Source organism: Camelus dromedarius, chromosome 30 (genome assembly GCF_036321535.1).
Source record: "Camelus dromedarius isolate mCamDro1 chromosome 30, mCamDro1.pat, whole genome shotgun sequence".
Lineage (NCBI taxonomy): Eukaryota > Metazoa > Chordata > Mammalia > Artiodactyla > Camelidae > Camelus > Camelus dromedarius.
This window is the reverse complement of record NC_087465.1, coordinates 2,102,984-2,124,446: the sequence shown is the minus strand read 5'-3', so window position 1 is coordinate 2,124,446 and position 21,463 is coordinate 2,102,984. Positions and strand designations below refer to the sequence as shown.

Sequence of the window (21,463 nt, the reverse complement as noted above, 5' to 3'; positions counted from 1 at the left end):
CCCTTCTGTCGTTTCCCTCTTCCCTTGTTCCTAGCAAAGCTGACACAGAACAGAGGATGGACCATAAAAGAACCATATTCTTAGAATCTAAGTTTAGACTTGGAATTACAATATGCCACTCTCTATAAAGCCTAAAAAAAAAAATCCAAATTTACTTACCAACCATTTTAGTTAGACTGTTTAGTAACAAGGGAGAGAAATGCAACTCAAAGTCAGTTAAGCAAAAAAAGAGAAGTGTACTGGTCCACATAAACAGAGCTACCAAGGTGACAGTGGCCACAGAGCCAAGGAGGACACGGACCTGGTGCGGATGAAGATCTGTGAGCGCCTCCCTTCGCCTCCCCCGCCAGGTCTGTTCCCCCAGGCCCGTTTCTCTGGAAGGCAGAGTTATGTGTATTGCGGGTAAAACAAATAAACACATGTTAATGTCATATGTACTGTTTGGCTCTCCACTGAAAGGGCGTTGAAGCAACGCTACCCTAACAGCAAGAAGCACTTCTGATGATCAGTCCTTGCTTCCTAAAGAGAGACCGTTGTCCACTGGAAGGAACCGAAGGTCTTTGAAGGAATGGCTGGTCCTCTACCTGCTCAGGCGCATCGATAGGGCACAGGAGGGAGCTTGAAGAGTAGGCAGGGCCCAAATTGGAGGTGTCTGGATCATCAGGAAGAATAATACCTTTGATTTGCAAATGCTGCATAAAGAAAAGCCTTGACCTTTATAAAACGAAAGAGAGAAAGTGAAAGGGGAAAGCAGGTTTGGGCTACCATTAGAGGTGACTAGCTACCCTTCGCTCCTAACTCTGAAAATCGGTAGTTAAAGAGAAAGAATTAAACATATACTTGTGTCTTTAGATGGAAATGTAATTCTTCCTCAGTTCATATGGAAAAGCTCCTTTTTTTCCCCTCTTAACAGAAGAATGCCAGCTAATGAATACAGAAAAAAATAGCAGATTTGGATGATCAGCACTTTCACAACAGCCAATAAAGCCCTTGACAGAAGTAAGGATCCTCAGTGGGAATCCACAGTCATGACTTGTTTCTGGGAACCAGGAGAGGCACACGGCGGGAAAATTTCAGAAATGGAGACCTGATTGAAGTAAAGAGGCATTTATTTGGAGTTGGTTAGGACTGTCACAGCCTGGGAGATACAGATTCAAACGGCACTTCAGTTGGGTTCTGCTGGACCACAAAATGGGGGAGGCTTATAAAGTCAAACACTGCAAGGTCACAGTTATAAGGGTTGTTTGCCAAGAATGATCATTGGAGCTGCAAGAAGTAAGCGTGCTTGTTAAGCCGGGGCTGGTTTGCAGAGTCACTAGGAGGAACAAGCTTGCGACCACAAGGTTGCAGCTAGCATATGCTGTTTTCAAAGAGGCTGGGGTCCTAGGGTTTGGAATTGTTCACAGAAAGTTCCCAGTGGTGTGTCTGCTTTGGGCGGCACCCCGCCTGCCAAGGCTCTCTGAGGGACTGTACAAAGCGGAAGGCTTTTATGGGAGGAAGGCGGGTGGGGCGAGAAGGCGTTAGTGAAAGAAAAGAAAGGATCTGGGAAGGCCACCTCATCTGGGGAGAAGGGAACAGCAGGGGCCTTTACCTTGGAGATGACCTCAAGGGTGACAGCCAGGAAGTTCGGACTGACTGTTGTAAAGACCAGTATCCGGGAGGGGTTGAAACTGAAATTCAGTCAGTCTTGGTTTGCTGTCCTGGGGGCAAACGACTCTGGGGCTTGTTACTTCTCTTAAACACTGCCAAGTGTGGATTTCCGGGTTACTCCCCAGCTGTCTCTGAGGGTTTGAGGGATCAGACAAGACAATCTTCATAAAGCTCCTAGCACAGGGCCGAGCCGGGCAAAGGGCGCAATTCTAATTACTTCTATGCCTTGACTCCCCGTCTTCCTTTCCTCCCCACTCCCGCCAGCATTCTGGTGGTTTTACTGCGAAGTGGGCCGTTCATTTTCTCCCCCGTTAGCCTGTAAGGCCCCCAGGGCTGAGAGTAGGGGGCGGTGTGTGATCCTCCTAACGTATTAATCTGATTATGATACCAGTCAGTTAAAAAACCTTCAGAGGCTCCCTCCAATGAAATTCAGTGCCTTTAGCTTATCCTGAGTAGCTCCTTATCTTGAGTCAAAGTACTTTTCCTCCCTTAATCTCATGCCACAGACGCTACGCCTCCTTAACGCAAGACTCTCAACTCAGATGATCCTTCTCCCCCTCCTGGCCTTGGCTGCTGCGAACACTGGCCCTTCGCCTGCGGCAAGGGACCGGGAGAGGGTCTTCCTCCCTCCTAGGCTGGCTTCTTGGGCTGATCTCTAGACCTGTTTAGGCAGCACTCCTGCCCACACATTCCCAAGCCTCTTCTCCCTTTGCCTGTTACCTCAAGGTCAGTGACCCTCTACAATACACAGCTGTCCAGTGCTGGGTGGGCCTCGGGGCACTGACGGCAGAACTGAAGTACAGTTGTGCCCGAGGGCTCTCTTCTCGTTCCTTTCTGGAGACTGTAAGTCCCCTGAGGACAAGGCATGGTCGGATTGGATTTTTTCCCCTAACTTTCCAGTGCTTAGTAGTATCTGGAACACAGGAGGAATCCAACAACTGCTAGTTGACCCAATGAATCAATCTTCTCTATTTCGGAGAACTTGAAACTGTTTCACAAATTTTCACAGCTGTCTGCTGCCTCTTGGGATAAACCTATAGCCCATCTTCTCAAGGATATAAGCAATTCCTACTGATGCAGGAAATCAGATGCGGGGCGTGAGGAGGGCCGAGTCCCAGGTCTCGGCTGAGCCCCTGGGACGTGCCCCGCCGAGTGTGGGTCCTCGGCTTTGTGCAGGAAAGAATTCAAGTGCGAGCCACCGTTGAGTAAAGGTAGATTTATTTAGAGAGACACATACTGCATAGAGTGTAAGGCAAGAGAAAGACCAGGAAGGAAGTGTGGGAATTGGGTGCTCAGGTTAAAGTAAAAGTAGGTATACACTCCATAGACAAGAGTGCGGGCCGTCTCCGAAGGGGAGAGAGTGCAAAAAGGGCCGCTAGGCATGGTGTTGTCAGTTTTTATGGTCTCAGTAGCTTCACACGCCTACAGGTGGGATCAATCCCACTTCCCTGGGGAAGGGGCTGGGATTCCCAGGAATTGGGCCACCGCCCACTCTTTGGCCTTTTGTGGTTAGCCTTGGGGCTGTCATGGTGCCTGCAGGCGTGTTATTTGATCACGTTACAGTGAGCATATAATGAAGCTCCAGGTCTACTAGAAGTTAACCCTCTTAATCCTTAAGGCCAAGTAGGAGGTGAACCTTCCACCATTTTGGTGTTAGATTGCTGTCATTCCTTGAGTGGCTGTGCCCTGCCCCCTTCCCTCCTGTCTCACTACCTGAAGACCAAAAGGCTCTTTGGTCTTCTTTTTGATATGAATTAGATGGTTGGGGGAGGGGTAGAAGCGCAAACGTCCCAGGGAGGATTTAAAGCCGACTGTGACCCTACACTGACATTTCTGCAGTGTCTGCTCTCTCCTGCCCCTTGACGTCTACCAGGAAAAGGTGAGTGAGACTGAATGTTTAAAATGTAAATGAGATGGTTTTTCCAATTGCTTTGCATTTCAAGTACTAAGTCAAAAAATGCCAAATTTATTTTTTGCCAGCTTGAAGAGTGAAAATGGTTGTTTTTTGAACATTTAGTTTGCCATGAAATGAAATGAATTTGAAAAATATGTACTTTCAAAACATTTCCTTGCAGATTATTGCATTTAACTGTGAACTAGATAATTTTCAAACAAAACTATTCTTTGGATGTGAAAGCCAACAGGCTAAGCTTTTGATCAATACATACTCAAGCCAAAAACATTTTCAAAATAAAGTTAACTGCTGCGTGGTCTTTGAACAAACCTGGAGGTAGAGCAAAGCGATAATTTCCGGATTAGAGAGGAACAGTTTTAGTGGAAATGTGCTAAGGTATTTTTGCACTTGAGAAATGTAAGAATTGTGACAACTGAAATAAGTTTTCTATGATATAGTCACAGAGTCATACTTTGAAAAATATCTGAGATGTCTTTGGTTTGTTTTGGTTGCGCTGTGCTGTGATTCTAGTCTTGGCAATGTGTCCGCACGGGTAAACATGAACACACACAGGCACGTATGATTTGGGAACCAGACTTTGCCAATCAACACTTAGGCGAGGTCTACAGGAAGGGGTTATTCCAGAAGAATGAACTGTTACGAGTTAGAATTCTAATTTGTCAAAGCAGTAGTTCTTAGAATCATTCTTAGCTTATTAACTGTTCCCAAAAGAGATCTTATCTGGTTTATCTAAGAAATGAGATGCTAAATTAATCCTTAAACCACTGACATTGACTCACTAGCGTCTTAAGAAAGGCAGAACGTTTACCTTGAAGCTTATTATTTTCAAAATTTAATGTTTTAGCGTAAATGTTTTAGTTCAAATGATTGTGAATACCCTTTGTCGACTGAAATAAACACGCAGCCGAAAAGTTGAGTTATGTTTTATTTGGCGGGAGGACTCAGTCTGGGATGACAGCCTCCCAGGTCGCTCTGAGGGACTGCTCCAAAGAGGCAGGGGAGCAGCTAGGATGTATAGGAGCTTTACAACAAAGACCAGGGAGTTGGAACAATAAAAGATTACTTGTTATCTGAAGAACACCAGGCATCTCAAGTTAAAGAATTCAGTGCTTTTCTATGTATGGGAGGAAGCAAGCATTTGGGCTCATTGAATTCATTCCTTTGACAAGTACCTAGCTATCTAGGGCCAGTGTCCTGTCCTTTCTTGTTCTGATCCCCTCAGGGTGCACCACTGTGAGTGGCTGCAGAGGCCGGGCTGCAGGCTGGTCCTCACTGGGGGAGGGGGTGGTGGTGGTGGGGGTGGGGGGGAGTGGCAGCAGCGGCTGACAACTTGACGGCTTCAGCATTCTTAGTTTACTGATTCGGTTTGCAGTATTTTTCCTTCACACCTTAGAAAGGCACATTTGAAGGGAATGAATACTTGGAGCTAGCAGTCCAAGCATTTACTGCTTTCTGTTAGAACATTTCAACCCTTCCATTTGCATTGACTTCTTGACACAATTGCTTAATTGTCATGGTCTGCTTGCAGTTCTAACAACTCAGGATCTCCTTCCCTTTTCTCTCCCTGGTCCAAGGCTTACTGAGTGCATTTATTCACCTCTCCTGCCAACGCCAGAGAGGAATAAACAAACTCAGCTCCACATCTGCAAACAGACCTACTGTTTTCACACTTTCAGTCCTTGTCACAGAGCTCAGGCTCCCACTCTGGCTTTCCTGGTTATTCTGCCTTGGTCACTGCTTCCAGAATACCCTCACTCACTCTCCCTTTGACCGGCTGTAAGTCACAAGAAATAAGCACACCAATTTTAGCTTTTAGCAGCATAAGTCAATGTTGACTAATGTACGCAGTTGTGCAATTTCCACCCAAACTATGATGTAAAATATCTATCGCTCCAAAGAGTTCCATTGTGCCCCTTTGGCGTCTGTCCCCTCCCTGACCCCTGCAACCCACTAATCTGCTTTCTGTCACTATGGTTCATGTTTCCAGAATTCCATGAGTGGAATCATACAACATGCAGTCTTTTGTGCAGGACAGGAGTAGTGTGAAAGGAGTGCTTTTGTGCCTGACTTCTCCCAGGGAGCCTGAGACTTTTGAGATTCTTCTGCGTGGTTGCCTGATTCTATAGGTTGGTCCTTCGATATGACCAAACCCATCGAATGACTATTCTGCAATTTACTTCTCCACTCATCTGTTGATGGACACTGGGCTGTTCCTAGTTTTTGGCTGTTGTGAGTAAAGCTTCTTTAAAGATCTGTTGTACTAGTATTTACTTCTCTTGGCTAAATACAAGAGTGGGGTTACTGAGTTGTCTGGTAAGCATTTAATTTTGTAAAAGAAATTCTTCCCGAAGTGACTGTACCATTTTACATTCCCACCAGAAATGTATGAGTGACAGTTGTTTGTATCTTTGCCAACATTTGGGATTGGAAGTCTTTGATTTGTTGGTTTTCATCACGTGACGACTATTCAGCCATCATCTCTTCAAACATTCTGTCTGAACTCCCGACTCCCTCCCTTCTAAGACGAGTTATATGTGTGATGTGTTTTAGCCATAGTATGTTGCTCTATTCATTACTGAAAAATCTCTTCCCTTGGAGTTTCATTTTGGTTATTTTCAATTGATTTGTCTTCAGTTTTACAAGTCTTTTTTTTTTCTTTTTGGGGTGTCTGATGGTATCTTACCTGCTGTTAATCTCATCCATCTTTTTTTATTTTTCATTTTAGGTGTGATATTTTTCACATCTAGAAATTTAACTTGGATTATTTTACAATTTACATTTCTTGTCTCTAACCTTCTCGAGCATATGTAGCATATTTTTAACAGCTGTTTTAATGTCTTGTCTGCTGATTGTATTAGTCATGTCATTTCTACATGTGTCTTGATGTTCCTTTGTTTTGTTTCTCTTGGTGTTGGGACATGTTTTGCCGCTTAATTGTCTGCCTGGTAATTTATGATTAGATGCCAATGTTGTCAATTATATGCTACTAGATGTTGGGTTAAAAAAAATTCCTTTAAATACTTCTGGGTTTCAGTTCTAAAATGAAGTTAACTTATTTGAAATCCATTTGATGATCCATCTGAGGCTTATTTTAAGCTTTGTTAGGGGGGCCTGAGAGCAAATCCAACTCCTTTTATTCCGTCATGGCCAGAAGTGGGAATCCATCCAAAGTCTTTTTTGATAGCAGCTCCATGAAAACATTTAAGTTCTCCTCTCTTATCAACCTTCAGGTACATAACAGTCCTGTTAACCAGCCATCCTGCTGTATGTTAGGTCCCCAGGACTTATTCATCTTATAACTACAAGTTTTTACCCTTTGACCAACCTCTCCCCACTTCCCCCACCCACCAGCCACTAGCTACCACCACTCTACCATTTCTGTGAGTTTGGCTTTTTTAGATTCTACATATAAATGAGATCTGACAGTATTTATCTTTCTTTGATTTATTTTACTTAGCATTATGTCCTGAAGGTCCATCCATGTTACCACAAATGTCAGACTTTCCTTTTTTACGGCTGGGTAATATTTTATTGTATGTATACACACCACATCATCTTTATCCATTCATCCTTGGTAGACACGTAAGGTTGTTTCCATATTTTGCCTTTAATGTATAGTGCTGCTATGAACATGGGAGTGCAGATGTTTCTCGGAGGTTTTGTTTCCATTTCCTTTGGGTGTATACCTAGCAGGGGAATTGCTGAATTAGACGACAGGTTTTAGTCATCTGTATTTCTTTGCTTACCCATTGGCGTCACTTTGTCTTATTTCCTCTTTTTGAGTTGCTCGTGTTTTTCTCAGTGATTTGCATGAGCTATTTTGCTAATAAGCAGCCAATCACTTTTTTTTAACAAATATTATTTCCTACCATATTCTCTCATTCTCGTTTTATTCACAACCATTGTGATGTATAGATACTTAAATTTTTTATAGTCAAATCTCTCTACCCTTTCCTTTTTAGAGGCCTTCCACTCCTTTGATGCTTAGAAAGATTTGCTTATTTACCTAACTCATTGAATGGCTCTACAGCCAAACCAGAAGGATGAAAGATACATTACGTAAAGGCTACTCATTTGTTTAAATTGTTATTATAAGTTTATTATCAATGCCTAAACCAGTACTAGGCACTGTTGGGCACCAGGACAGCACGGAGCAAAAATAAACATCTGGTTGGCCACCCTGCCACCCCAAGTGTTTCCCCTCTTCACTCCCACGCCCATCACTGCAGTGCCCACCTTCATCTCCTGCCTCTGTAAATCCATGATTCCTCCACGATTGCCAGAGAGATTTCCCAAAAAGCCATGCCTGATGCTGCTACACCTTCAATAACTCCTTCAAGATTAAGTCTCAACAGTGTAGCTTGACTCTATCCATAGTTCACCTCTCCTGTTTTATTTAGACACTCCCTAAATCCCACCAGTCTTGCACACCCATTATTCCCTGTGGTGTTGGGAAAGTTTTGAGTGTCTTTCCTATTTAAACAGTTTTTCTCCATTTAATTTATATTACCATCCTCTCTAATACACACTACATTTTCATTGTCATATCTGCAAACCTCCTTGGTCCCCCAAACAAATGGAAATCTAACAAGTCCTTCCCAGGTTCTGATTAGCTTTCCCCTGAAGGAAGGATGGGTGTGCAAAGGCAGTCATGAACGCATGCCTGTCTACATCGCAGTGAAACACACAGTAGTCTACAGTGTCTTCTGAAATCCATCTCCGCAGGGATGGGGGGAACAGGCATGATGGCAATCATGTAGCAAGTCAAATGAAATAATCATATTCTTAAAATGAACTTCACAGTAATGATTATTTGTGACTCAGAAGTGCACATTTTCCTTCATAATTTTGTTGCCTCCTAACTTTGGAGGGACAACTCATAAAAAATCCAAAGGAAGAGGGTAACTTTTCAGCCTCAGTAGGACCGGCTCTTCTGGGTGAAGGCACTGATTCCTGTTTAGACAGGCTGCTCACGAGCAGCACTGTGCTTCTTATCATGATTAGCCAGTGGCTTTGGTGAGGCGAGTTTGCTGGGTACTGAAATATTCCCAATTCAGATCTAACTGTAGCTAAAAGCAAACCTACAACACAACTCATCCTTACTTATCATTTACAAATGAGAGAAATCAGACTAAAATGTCTACAGTGAGGGGTGGATAAGGTAAAGTGCGTGCCTGGCAAGCACGAGGTCCTGGGCTCTATCCCCAGCACCTCCGTTAAAAACATTAATTGCCCACTTGAAAAAAGAAAGTCTACAGTAGAGTTTCTCAGCATGAGATTCTTGGTTCTTCATTGGTAAACCCTGAATTTTGTGTGTTCTTCATGGTCAGAATGTCTATAGCTATAAACAAATTCCAGAAGGGCTTAGTGACTCCTTAAAATGCTAAAATCTAGTTCGGTAACAGGAACTCTATTTCCTGTCCCATCTGACCTGAAAATTGAAAAGTATTCTACTTACTCTGCTGTCTTCATCCTTCGTTTATTTGCCTGAAAATAAATACTGAATTTATTTTGCTGTGGGTTAATATTCAAATAAAAATCGTGTGATTGACATTAAGTCAACATTTCTTCTAAACTTGTTTGAAGGTTTCTAGTGTACAGTGGCCCCTGGTGTTATTCTGAGAAACATGCAGTAGGTTACTCATCTCTCATCTTTTAAGACCATCTACTGAAATAGCTCCTGGTAGGCGTGGGCAAACCCTACATAAAGCAGCTTATTCCTGGTGGCCCTCGGGGTTATAGCAAACTTCTCCACAGGGAATTAGATTCCGTATAGTAAACATATAAAAGAGCAACACTGTGTTAGGTAACACCAACACGTGCTATTTTTGAAATTTTACAATAAAACCACTTGGGAAATATATTCATTTTATCAACTCAACTATTAAAGTAATAGGAAAAATAACAGCATTTATAGGAATTCAGGCTTATCTATAGCTTGATCTAGTGGAAGGCAGTATCTAAAAGGAGAAACATAAAAGACAGATATTTTCCAGTGCCTTAAAATCCTTAATTATGCAGAATCATGTGTTCCCCCAAGAACAGCAAATTTAAGAAATCAGTTATCTATGTAGTAATATGAGACAAATTCAAGTTACTGCCACCAGAACGTCTATGTCTGGATATGCTATAGTAATGAAAAAATTTCACCTCAAATTCATGAATGTATTGACCATAATTTAACCTGTCTTCTATTAATGTACAATCTATCTTACTACTGCAGTTAATATGGCAATTATTCTTGCTCATGTCAGTTCCCACACATGCAGTTATGTCTACAGAATTAGAATGGACACTTTTATGATATAAATCATAATAGATTGCCAAATTGCCCTCCCTTGAAGTTGTAATATAGACTCCCTGAAATAAAGTGCCCATTTTCTCACACCCTTTCCAAGGTTATTTTTTACTTAAATACTACATATTTTGAGATATCTATAGCTCTAGTTCATGCATTTTAAACTACTGGGTAATAAGCAATTATATAAATTGAATATACTGCAATTTACTTATCCGTATACCCACTAATGGACAATTACAGACAATTACATTTTTCTCATGTTGCTTTATCCTGGTCAGAGTGCCATTCATAATGAATGGCTGTTGAGTGAATGAATAAACCAATGAATCAATGAGTAATAAAGAAACTGCTTACAAAGCATGCAAAACAGCTGGTGTGGACTGAGACGGACTGTAGTTGGCATTCTCCACTATGAACTGCAGTGTCTAAGGGACGACATAGGAAGATGTTGGATGCCCAGGAAAATACACGCCCATCATCTGCTGTCATTTCAAGACCTTAGGGGTAGATGGGAAGGGTTGGGGAAGAACAACCTTTTACTGCTTTTATGTTCTGTACTTTTTCAGTTTCCGTAATTGGCATTAAGAGCCTCAATCACCAGTTAAAAAAATCCCTCAGTATATATCAAGGGTAATTTTTCTATTTTTAAGTGTAAACAGTACTTTATCAGTCATCTCTTAAATTGCAGGGACACACCCAGCTGGCCAAAGGCCACCCCAGCCTGTCTATACTTACTGAGTCAAGGAAAAATCCAGCTAGGTTGCTTTGTTGTTAAAAGAAGACCAATTATTTAAAGCTCACGTTCCTATGTTCTGATTCGCCAGCTGCTTTTCTTATCTTGACAAAGGGGCAGCGTCCATGTAAGACAGCAATATTTCAGAGTTCCAGTTTCTCCACACTCTTGTTATTGTCTGTCTTTGATTTTAGCCGTCCTAGTGGGTGTGAAGTGCTGTCTTGTACTTTGGATTTGCATTTCCCTAATGACTGACGAGATCGAGCCTGTCTTCATGTACTCATCGGCTATCCGCATAACTTTGTAGAAATGTCCATTCAAATCTTCGGCCTATTTAAAAAACTAAGTTGTCTTTTTATTTTTGAGTAATAAGAATTCATTATATAGTCCAGATACTTATTTTTATGTGGTATGTAGTTTGCAAATCTTTTCTCACCTTCTGTGTGTTGTCTTTTCACTTTTTGATGGTGTCCTTTGAAGCACATTTTTAATTTTGATGAGGTTCAATTTAATCTGTGTGTGTGTGTGTGTGTACTGCCTGCGTTTTTGGTGTTATATCCAAGAAACCATTGCCTCACTCAAGGTCACTAAGATTTACTTCTATGCTTTCTTCTAAGAGTTTTATAGTTTTAGCTATTACACTTACGTCTTCGATCCAGTTAATTTTTGCATATGGTCCAAGGTATGAGCCCCGCTTCATTCTTTTGCTTGAGATATCCAGTGTCCCAATCCCATTTATTAAAAAGGCTATTCATCCTCCATTGAAATGTCTTGGTACCCCTTTTGAAAATCAGTTAATTTCAAATTTAACAGTTTACTTCTGGACTCTCACTTCTTTTCCTTTAATTCGTCTATCTTATGTCAGTATCATGCTGCCTTGATTACTGTAGCCTTGTAGTAAATTTTGAAATTTGGAAGTTTCAGATTTGAATTTTCCACTTTTGTTCTTTTTGAAGATTGTTTTGGCTGTTCTGGTCCCTTGCATTTCCACATGAATTTTATGATGAACTTGTCAGTTTCTGCAAAAATTGACCTGGGATTTGGTAGGACCTATGTTGAAGCTGTAGATCAGTTTGGAAAGCATTGCCATCTTAGTAAGTCTTTAACAGGGGATGTCTTTAATTTCAACATTTTGTAATTTTCAGTGTACAAGTCCTGCATTTCTTTGGTTAAATATATTCCAATTATGTTCCTTTTAAATGGATGCCATTAAAGTGGAGTTGTTTTCTCAATTTCATTTTTCAAATTTATTACTATATTACAGAAATCTAATGTTTTTAAGTAAATAATGCCCCTGAGGCAGATTCATGAAACAGGAAAAGGATCTGTTTGTTCAATCACTTGATGTGGACTTCTGCTGCTCCTGAATCAGCACTACTTGCTGCTGAAGACATCTGTTCCACAGCTTCTTTAAAAAGGCTGGAGGAACTTTCTTTCAGGAAACCTGGAATTCTCAGCTTATTTCTTGGTGATGTTGGACATTTTTCAGAGATTATCTTGTTGAAATAGGAGTAAAAAGTGTTCCTGGGAGCCTTATATAGAAAGGAAAAGACAAGCATTTCACACAAAGATCTCTTTGGTCGGTTTCCAGAACTTTAGACGTATAAAGTTATGAAAAGGGGAAGAGGTAAGAAGCCTGTGATATGGATGTGACAGGAAAGATGTAAAATTAAGAAGTTTTGGGAATATTTTGTTTTTAAATGTAATTAGATGTGTGTGCTGAAATACATAGAAACACTTCATTAATTTCAAGAACTGATAGTGCTGATTTTTCAAAATGTATCCAGTGGCCGTTGTATAATTACTGTTCAGGAACCACACATAACACCTGAGTTGCAGTAAATTACACGCTGTTTTTCACTCTAACCTACAGATTATTGGAGGAGCTAAAATAGGTGCTGCCAACACCATTCTAACAGGAGTAAAGTGAAATCATAGATTTTCCAAATCCAAATGAGATCTCAGGTTTTCTGACTCCTAAATGCCAACAACCTTACAATCTAGTTGTGTAGAAACAATATACATCTGTTTAAAAAAAAAAAAACCAGGGCAAGTTTGAGAATACCACTGAGTTCAAATTAGACTGTTCAACAGTACAAAGAAACAAAGTTGTGAATGGATTAGGATTCAACTGATTAATTCATTTTGAGGGAGAGGGTGGCAACTACGGTTTAAAAGAAGGGAGAGGTGTAGGCCTGTAAGGCTCTTTAGAAATTTAGTCCGTTGTTTCTCAAAGCCATCATCTGCATTAGAATTCCCTTCATAGCATGTTAAAAAGTAGAGCCCTGTGCCCTGTCACTGATATATACCTAGTATATTTGACGGTCAAAAGTGAAAAACTTTCTAATGCTCCATTCTTCTATACAACAAAATTAGTTTAAGTAACAATCATGAAATAATAATGACCAGAAAAGGACTGAAGATTTTTATTGGAAAGTCACATAATGAAGGCAGTCAAAACTTAAAAGTTAAAAAATAACAAATATTAGAGGAACAAACAGCAAAACAATTTTTCTAATTTTTATATCTGCCTGAAAGTTTTAACTTCATCTTTTGTTAACAGATCAATATGACATTTCATGTAAATAACTGTCTAGCAGTGAAGTGAGTTTTAATAAAATGGAAACATCAAAAGATATCTTAGATAGCTACTAAGTCACACTGCTAATGTAATGCTTTATTTCTTAATTAATTTTAGTCTTAAGCAGAACGATAAGCAATTAAGGGTAAATTTCAAGTTTAAAAGATATGATTTAAAGTTCTGTAAAATATTTCACATATGAACTAGATTCAGCACGTACCCAATGGTCCCACGAGATGACTGAATGAGATGAAAGGATGGAGTCAAGGGCCCAAGGCTACCTTCAATAGAAGGGACGCAAGAGTGACTGGCGGGGAGACTAGTTGTGGGTGCGGGTGCGTTTGCAGATTTTATGGCAGAAGGGGGAAGAAGTTCTTTCTCAGAGTTTCTATGACCAAGAATGAGAGAGGAATTGGAAAGGGCTAGGGATTAGGGATTTAACAGCAGTGCAGACAGTTTAATGGAGAGTAGAAAGAGTTGACTACGAGGGAACTGCCTCTGGCTGAGGCAGGACTGGACACCACTTCAGTGCTCCTTTTAATAAACCACACTGAGAACACACGCCTACTGGGAGAAGTGTTTTGCGGGCATGGGCGGCAGGTAGGGTTGACAAAAACACATGGATCATCTGAGGTAGTAGTTTCTGCTTTAAGATATTCCAGCTCTACTTCTAGACATTTTAAGCTCTTCTTCAAAATAACAAAAGAGAAGAATTCTATGTGAAAAATGACTAAACATTTTGTCTCAATCTACTGGCTTAAATCTGTTGGAAAATGAAGCATGCTGTAAGTATGTTCTTGTAGGTGTTGTGGCACTGGACACTGTTACTAGCTCATCAAGCTGCACCAGCTTTGAAGAGAGTCACTCCTACGTTAACTATCATTATCATTAATGACGTGTGTACCCACACACCAAGTTGGGCAGCTTCAGGTCTGTAAATAGTACTGGACATATTAACTTAATCATCACATGCCTGAAGCCTCTAAGCAGTACGTGACCATATTTTACACATCAAATTAGCTATGATCTTAAAAACAAAGTCTGAGACTTTGTAAAGGGGTTAACCTTTAAATATGGAAGACTGTGATTCATGCTTTGAATAGTCATTATGTCAGCTGTGGTTGCTGGTTGTTTGAACATAACCTAAAACAATCAGGCTTAGTGACACGAAGGTGTTTGGAAAATATCTAATGCGTGCGGGAATGAAATCCCAGTCAGGCAGTTAACAAAATTAAGCTGTGTTTGGGCTATTCCCAATATCTTGATGTATTCTGGTTAAATGATTAATGTCATAAACTTGTCACTACAATGATTTTTGAATGGTCCCGTCTGAATTTACATTCAATATTTTATTAATTGCTAACTATGTGCCAAGTTCTCTGTAAAATTCTAGGAACTTAAAAATGAGTAATTCATAGTTTCTTATCTTAAGGGTGTCATAGATATAGATGGGGGCAACAACAATTTATAGTTGTGTGATTATGGGGCAGAGGTGGCAGAAGGGTGAGTGATCATTATATTGTCTAGAAGCTGGAAGTTGGCCAATGTCCAAGCTCTGTTTTAAGGGATGACTTTGAAAGGTGGATGAGAGGGAAGAACATTCTAGACGAGGAAACTCATGTAAATCATGTGTAAAGGTGAAAAATGCCAGGAGATATGGTTAGAGAGATGGGTTGTTACCTAATGAGATTCATATGCTAAGAAGTTTAAGTTGTATCTAACATACAAAACAACATCAGTAAAGGTTGTAGGCAGGTAAGAGGCATGATCAGATCTTAGATGGAGTATCAGATGAGTTGGGAGGTGAGCTGAAGTATAAATTGAGGGCCTGAAAAAAGTGTAGGACATCAACAGATGTTGGAGTGTTCAGTATGGGGGAAACAGTTCTCTTAAATAAGGACTTACATTTCAGCAGGTTAGACAGATAATGAAAGGTAAAACACAAGGATGTAGGGGAACTACAGGCATGTTGGGGAAGGACTCCCTGAGAAAGTGACACTGAAGCTGAGACCTGGAGGAAAAACAGGTTTTTAAAGACTGGAACTGACTGGAAGTGAAGTACTCAGGGTGTTGAGTAGTAGACCCTACATACTCTTCCTAAAAAGAACACTTTCTTTTGCCCTCATGGGAAATCAAAGAACCTAAAATGTTTATTAAATTTAAAATAATAATAATAATGTGATGAGGACAAGACTGTCTCTTGCCTCTGCTCCCATAGTACCTTATATTTGCATCATTCACATCTGTATTAGAATTACTTGAGAATTTGGAAGAGGATCAAATAAAAGGACACATTTAAGAGCAAAGAGGGAGACACTTCAAAAGGGAAGGAGAAGGAAAAATATATTTTAAAAATGTAAAATGGCAAATGGTTTAGAAAGCTCAAATTAAGCCTCAGCATTGTCCATTTAATGCTTTAATTGGAAGGTTCCTATTAATCTGCAACTTTAGCAAGAAAAGTACAGTGGACAAAAATGAAACTGGATCAAGGACTTCCAATCAAGAAGCTTGGCTGAGAAGTCATGTTGCATGAGGACTTCTTGTTTGTTCCTATTTTCATTTATCAAGGGAGAGTACAGAGGGTTTTCAATATCCTTGGTCTGAAGGAAAATGTAACTTGTTGAGAATAATTATGGACACATGCAGTATTGCGAACCTGTAATAGTGTTTTCCCTAGATATATACATAAATATAATAAAACTAATCTTGACAGTTTCACTTATCACTAGGAAAGCACACTAGGCATAAAAATTTTTAACATTTACACTCTGGAGAAGGTGTACACCTTTAAGGCATGACCCAATCATTTCTGGTCATTTCTTCCAGCCCGTGACTAGGAGAAGATGAAGAATGAATTAACTTTTTTCCCCAAAGAAAGAAGTCAGACAAGTAACACTGAAAACAATTTATTTAGACATTGTTATTTCATAAGAATATAAGCATATATTCATTCATATAAACATTCTCATTTCATAAGATTATGAAAAGGAATATATACGTATAACCAAATCGCTATGCTGTACACCAGAAATTAACACAAGGTTGTAAACTGACTATACGTCAATTAAAAAAAATTTTAAATAGATATCACTGGCATATTCCAGTCATGTTTTTACATTCGAAGGTGTATTGCATTTGTAATGATGTCACCGATAACTCAGAGGAAGGTCAAGCACCAAGACATTCTTTAGAGGCTTAATATTGTGCTCCACTGACCAGTTTCCTGGCTGAATCCCTTCTCACCACTTATTTTGTGTGCTGATTACCGTGCTGTGCCTAATAAAATCAGCTCCTTTCTTCAGTTTCGCCAGTTCACACCTTCCCCCCAAGGCATAACAATTCAGCCTCTTAAATTTCACTTCCCTGCTGTATCTTGTTGGGGTGGCGTAATAAAAGTCCAGCTTAACAACAACAACAAAAACTAAAGTGACATGCCCAAGACAAGACCTCTTTGGGCTGTATAGGAAGGGAAATCAAAAACAAATAAAGTGGTAATACCTATAAGCTCTCTCAAACAACTTTCAGATACTGGGTCAGCGTGATGGAAACGGAAACTCCATAATGCTTACCAGTTGTTTAAATTTTTTTTTTAAATCAGTTCCCACCATGACAAATGAAGGACAGCAGACCTGGCTTCCCGGTAGTGTTCGTTCGGCTTGGGTGCCCTTGAAAGCGGCGATAATACCCATTTTTATGCAAACACAACTCAAGAGCCCTTTAGGTACTGAGCGGTTAGCGGTAGCACCTCCAAGCTTTTATTCACGCCAGATATTCCCGGATATAGCAGGGAGTTTAGACACATTATACACTATTCTACCCGTAGATTCTGCTCACCAGACTGTAACACTTAAGCCGTGTGGCCAACCATCACCCCTGAATCAGGACCCCCCGAAATCGCTCCCCACCGCTTCGAGGCCTCGTGCTAACCCTCTGGGAGCTCATCATCAAGCTGAACGTGGGCGGTCGCGGCGCCTGCGACTTCCAGCCGACCGAGCCTTAGGTCTTTCCCCCTCGGACGTCTCTGTGCCTCACCTGGCCTGAGGGTGCGCGCCGCCCGCAGGTGCGGAGCTACCCGGAAGCCGGTCAGCGGCCCACAGCCCCGCCCGGACGCAGCCCTCCCGGCACCCGGTCCCCTCACAGGCCCTGGCCCGGTGGCGAGCGCCCCGGGGGCAATGAGGAGGCCCCGGACCCTCGGCTGCCTCCCCCGCACCCCGCGCCAGGCTACTCCGGGAGTTGGCGGGGTCGGCGAGCTCAGGCCCATTCGCTGCAGCGGGGAACGTCAAGCTCACCTTGGGGCAGTCGCGCCCGGACGGCGGCCAGCAGCGAGTCTCGGGGTCACGAGAGAACAGCCAGGTCACCCGCCCGGAAGCCGCCTGAGGCGGAGCCGACGCCGGCCTTCCCGGCAGCCCGCCGACTTCCGGCAGCTCGCCGACTTCCGGACCTGCGCGGAGCCGCCCTGCGCGGCCGCGTTGCCCCTCCCCCGCCCGCTTCCCGGCGTGCCCCGCGGAGGAAGGGACGGAGTCGACAATAACAAACCCGCGGCGGCCGTGTCCGCGGCCCTGCCGAGCCCTCGCCGCTGCCTCGGGGTCCCCGTCGCCCGGCCCCTCGGCTCTGCCCGGCCGCGGCCTGCCCTCCACCGGCCCCCGGGCCCCCACCCAGAGCCGAGGGGCCTGACCGCGTCCGCGCCGCCCGGAGGTGGCGGCCGGGCGGGCACCGGCGCCGGCGGCTGTGTCGGTTGGCGGCGCCGATGGGCGGTTGGTAGCCGCCGCCGAGGACGAGGCGGCGGCGGAAGATGGTGCCGGGTGCCGCGGGCCCTGCTGCTGCTGCCGGCGGAGGAGGAGGCGCCGCCCGGTGAGTCCCGGGCGCGGCGGGCGCGGGCCTGTGCGGTCCCGGTCCCCGGCGCCCCCGCCGGCCTGAGGGAGCGGCCCGGGCCGAGGGGCCCGCCCGCCCCGGCGTCCTCGCCGCCGCCGCCCGGCTCGGCCCCGGAGGCCGCCCTGCCAGCGCGAGGGTCGGAGGCACGGCTGTGTCCCGCCCCGGAGTGCGAGGATCCGGATAAAGTTACTCCGGGGATGACTCAGCCTCCGCCCGCCCCCCGGGTGGGTGTGGGACGCGCCGTGTGTGCGGGTCTCCCGGCTTCCCCGGTGGCGGCAGGACCGCGGGAGGCACGGCGGCTCCTGGGGGACGCCTGTGGTTCCTTCCCCCGCCCGGGGGCTGTGCGCCGCTTCTGCTCTGGTTTCGTAATCGGCTGCTCTCCACCATGGCTGGAGCGCGGTGATCCGCCGGGCGGGGGGCCTGGGCGCCGGTGAGCTCCGATGTGCCCGCGGTCGATCGAGTCAGGTTACCGCGAGACGCTAGGCCGGGGGTGGTCGCCGCGGGCCCGCCGGGCCGAGAGCACGATTTGAGCCGGAGGAGAGTGTGCCTGCCTGCTTGCTCGCCGTCTTACTGTACATACAGTTTGTAGGTTCTCGTGTGTGGAGGGTGCTCCCGTGATTCAGCCCAGGGCTGGGAAGGTTGGCGACTTAGGAGGAGACCGCTCATTTTCAGTAGAACAATCTCATTATGATGTTTCGATACTTGATTCAAAGAGGGTCCTTCCAATTCTGACATTACTACTGAGAAGCAGAGGACCACTGAGGAAAGTGGCTGGTTTGATTTGGGGCTTACTTGATCTGTAAGCAGACCCTTGCTTGGGGAGGGGGTGTGTGAAGATCTTTTTCCTTTGTTGGTAATGTAACAGAACATGGCCTGAATGAACACATTTTCTTAGCAACATTTTAGTGTGTATGTGTGTGTATGTTGGTGTATGTTGTGTTCAAAATCTAGGTGGAGTTTTGTAAAAGGGATGTTTTGTGTTGGTGTTTATGTTGGTCAGTGCCTGTTGATGGAAGTTGAATATGGACTCAGGCGATTTTTTTTTTTTAGGTAATTTTGTTTGGTCTATTTTGAATCTTTTATGTTAGTCAAAGTTAGGGTTGGTTGTTGGCCTAATTCTTACGTCGTGATGTTAGGATGACAGGGAAGACGGGAAGTTGACTCCTCTGAGAACATTTTTCTGGCCCTTGCTAACAAACACAAGGTCGGAATACATGACAGATTGACTTTTAGCAAATGAAATTCGTTAAGTCAGACAGGGTGTAGGCCACTAGACCTCTGGTTTTGAAAAGCCACACTTTTGAACTGAAATTTTTATTATGTAAGCTTGAGAGGAGCTTTTATTTGTCCTCTAATTTGGAGACTGTCTTTAAATTCTCATGCGTTCAGCAAATGTTTGAACACCTGCCATATGCTCTACTTTGCAGATATATGTAACTTATGGATGTGTTTATAAAAAGTAATGGGTAGTAAGATTGTCTCATTGGGGTAGTGCTATTCTATAACCCCAGTAAGCCTTTTGTATGCAGGAAATACTGGTTCAAGAAACTCAAGTGAAAATCTAGCAGCCCCTTTCCACACACACTCATTCGTAGTTACTTACTTACCAAGGCAGACCATTGAACCAGTTACTGCAAGGAATATAAAAATGTATGCAGTATGACTTTTGGCTTATAAAAGTAAGGAAATTGAGGTCCTGAATGCAATTACTTACCGTTTAAGCATTATTGGACATCTGAAGGAAAGATTTAAGAGACGTGAGAAAGCCAGCTGTGTGACTCTGGGGAAAGAACACTGGCTGAAGGAATAGTAAATACAAAGGCTCCGAGGACTTGGCACATGCCTGCAAAAGTGAAAAGATCACCGAGACGGGCCAGGGCGGGCACGGGGAGCGGGAGCTGGAGGAGGAGGCTGTGGTGGTAGCGGGGCTCTATGGGTTTTCAGGTTTGGGGGTGCTCTCAGTAAGAACTGATGTGCTCTAACCCCGCCTGTGCAAAGCACAGAGGTTTGTGCAGTAAACCCCGCGAAGCTGGAAAGCAACTTGGAGCCAGATTCATTTGTTTTTTTCATGAAATGTTAAACCCCAGGAAGACCCAGTTTTAGCTCCAGTGACGTGAAGAGTGAACAAGAGGAGCTTTATATGTAAAGCTTTGTATAGACAGTTGTAGAAAATGGTGAAACACTGGAAATTTTAAGGAAGATAAATTGCAAATGCAGCCTGCTTGAAGATGCTGAAATAGACACAGTGCTAGGGAAGCAGATTGCGGAGGGCTCGAAGATTCTGTACTTGCAGTCTCTCCGTAATAATTAGAAGTATATAATTCTAGTTATTACATTACTCTGGTGCTTTCACTGTCGTGGACCTAGTAAACCTGATTTGTCTGTTGTCAGGACTCCTGTCCAGAGCCCTGAGAGGACAGCTTTTCTTTCTGACCCTCAGTGAAGTTACGTTCTGTTAAATTACTCTGTGTAGGTGCAGTTCTCGAGCACCTCCAGGCACCTTTCTTCCACTGGTTAGTCGCTGCTTTCACAGCTGTAGAGTGGGTGCCCTGCGGATTATGGAGTGACACTCCCACCCCTGCCACTGTGATTTTGCTCTCTGTTGAGTTGTCATATTTTATTGCCTTGTAATTGTCCTAAGAGGTGAAAATAATTGTGGACAAGCCCCCCTCCATTTTAGTTACTAGTTTAGGACTATCCACATCATTTTTTCCTTCATATGCTGCATATGATTGGTTAGTAACTGTCCAGAATATCTGTTGAAATGTTAGTCAAATCTGTACAATACTGTTAGTATTTCCATGGCTGTTTTGGCCATTATACTGGAAATTATAGATGTGCGCATCCTTTTTTGATGTTGCTATATGTTTACATATAGCCTTGGTTTAATAGAATGGAGCTGATTCAACGTTTGCTGTAAAGATAATTTTGGTTTCATTTCTTACTCTCAGTATCTCATATAAAATGAAGCATAGACCTAGAAAATCTTTGCTGTAGATACTATTATGTGAGAAGTTAGAGTTTAAAAAAACAGAATTCACATTTAAAGAAATTGTCATAGCTTGATGTTGCCGCCCCTTAAAAATCGTGCCACGCACAGCCCTGGATGTAGCGTCTTAACTGGGAGGGTAATGTGGGAGAAGTGGGTGTGGCTTCCAGGCTTGGCCTGTGTGGCTGGAGAGCTATTTTGTAGTAGACTGCCCTAAGCTCATTTAACCGTTATTCTGAGTTTCTGTTAAGCAAAAGCTATCAAATGACATATATATGAAATTTTTTAAATTCATTAAGAATAAAATCTAATGATATTCTCTATTGGGACAAGTTTTTTAGACTATTTACTAATATTTCCAATTCCAAATTATCTTTAAGTCATGCACTTTATGCAGTGTTTTTGACTGGACACCACAGCGT

The 21,463-nt window shown here is 43.1% G+C and overlaps 1 protein-coding gene across 3 annotated transcripts in view; it reads left to right on the top strand.

Moving 5' to 3' along the window:
• Positions 1–17,713: 17,713 nt before the first annotated feature.
• The window catches only part of RB1CC1 (RB1 inducible coiled-coil 1), an 84,076-nt gene continuing 80,326 nt past the window's right edge, over positions 17,714–21,463 (top strand). For 2 of the 3 annotated variants that reach the window (XM_064480813.1, XM_064480812.1), the window contains exon 1: positions 17,714–18,031. The gene's annotated coding sequence lies outside the window, so the exon portion shown is untranslated. The remainder of the gene's footprint in view (positions 18,032–21,463) is intronic. The other variant, XM_031441632.2, reaches the window with a different exon arrangement.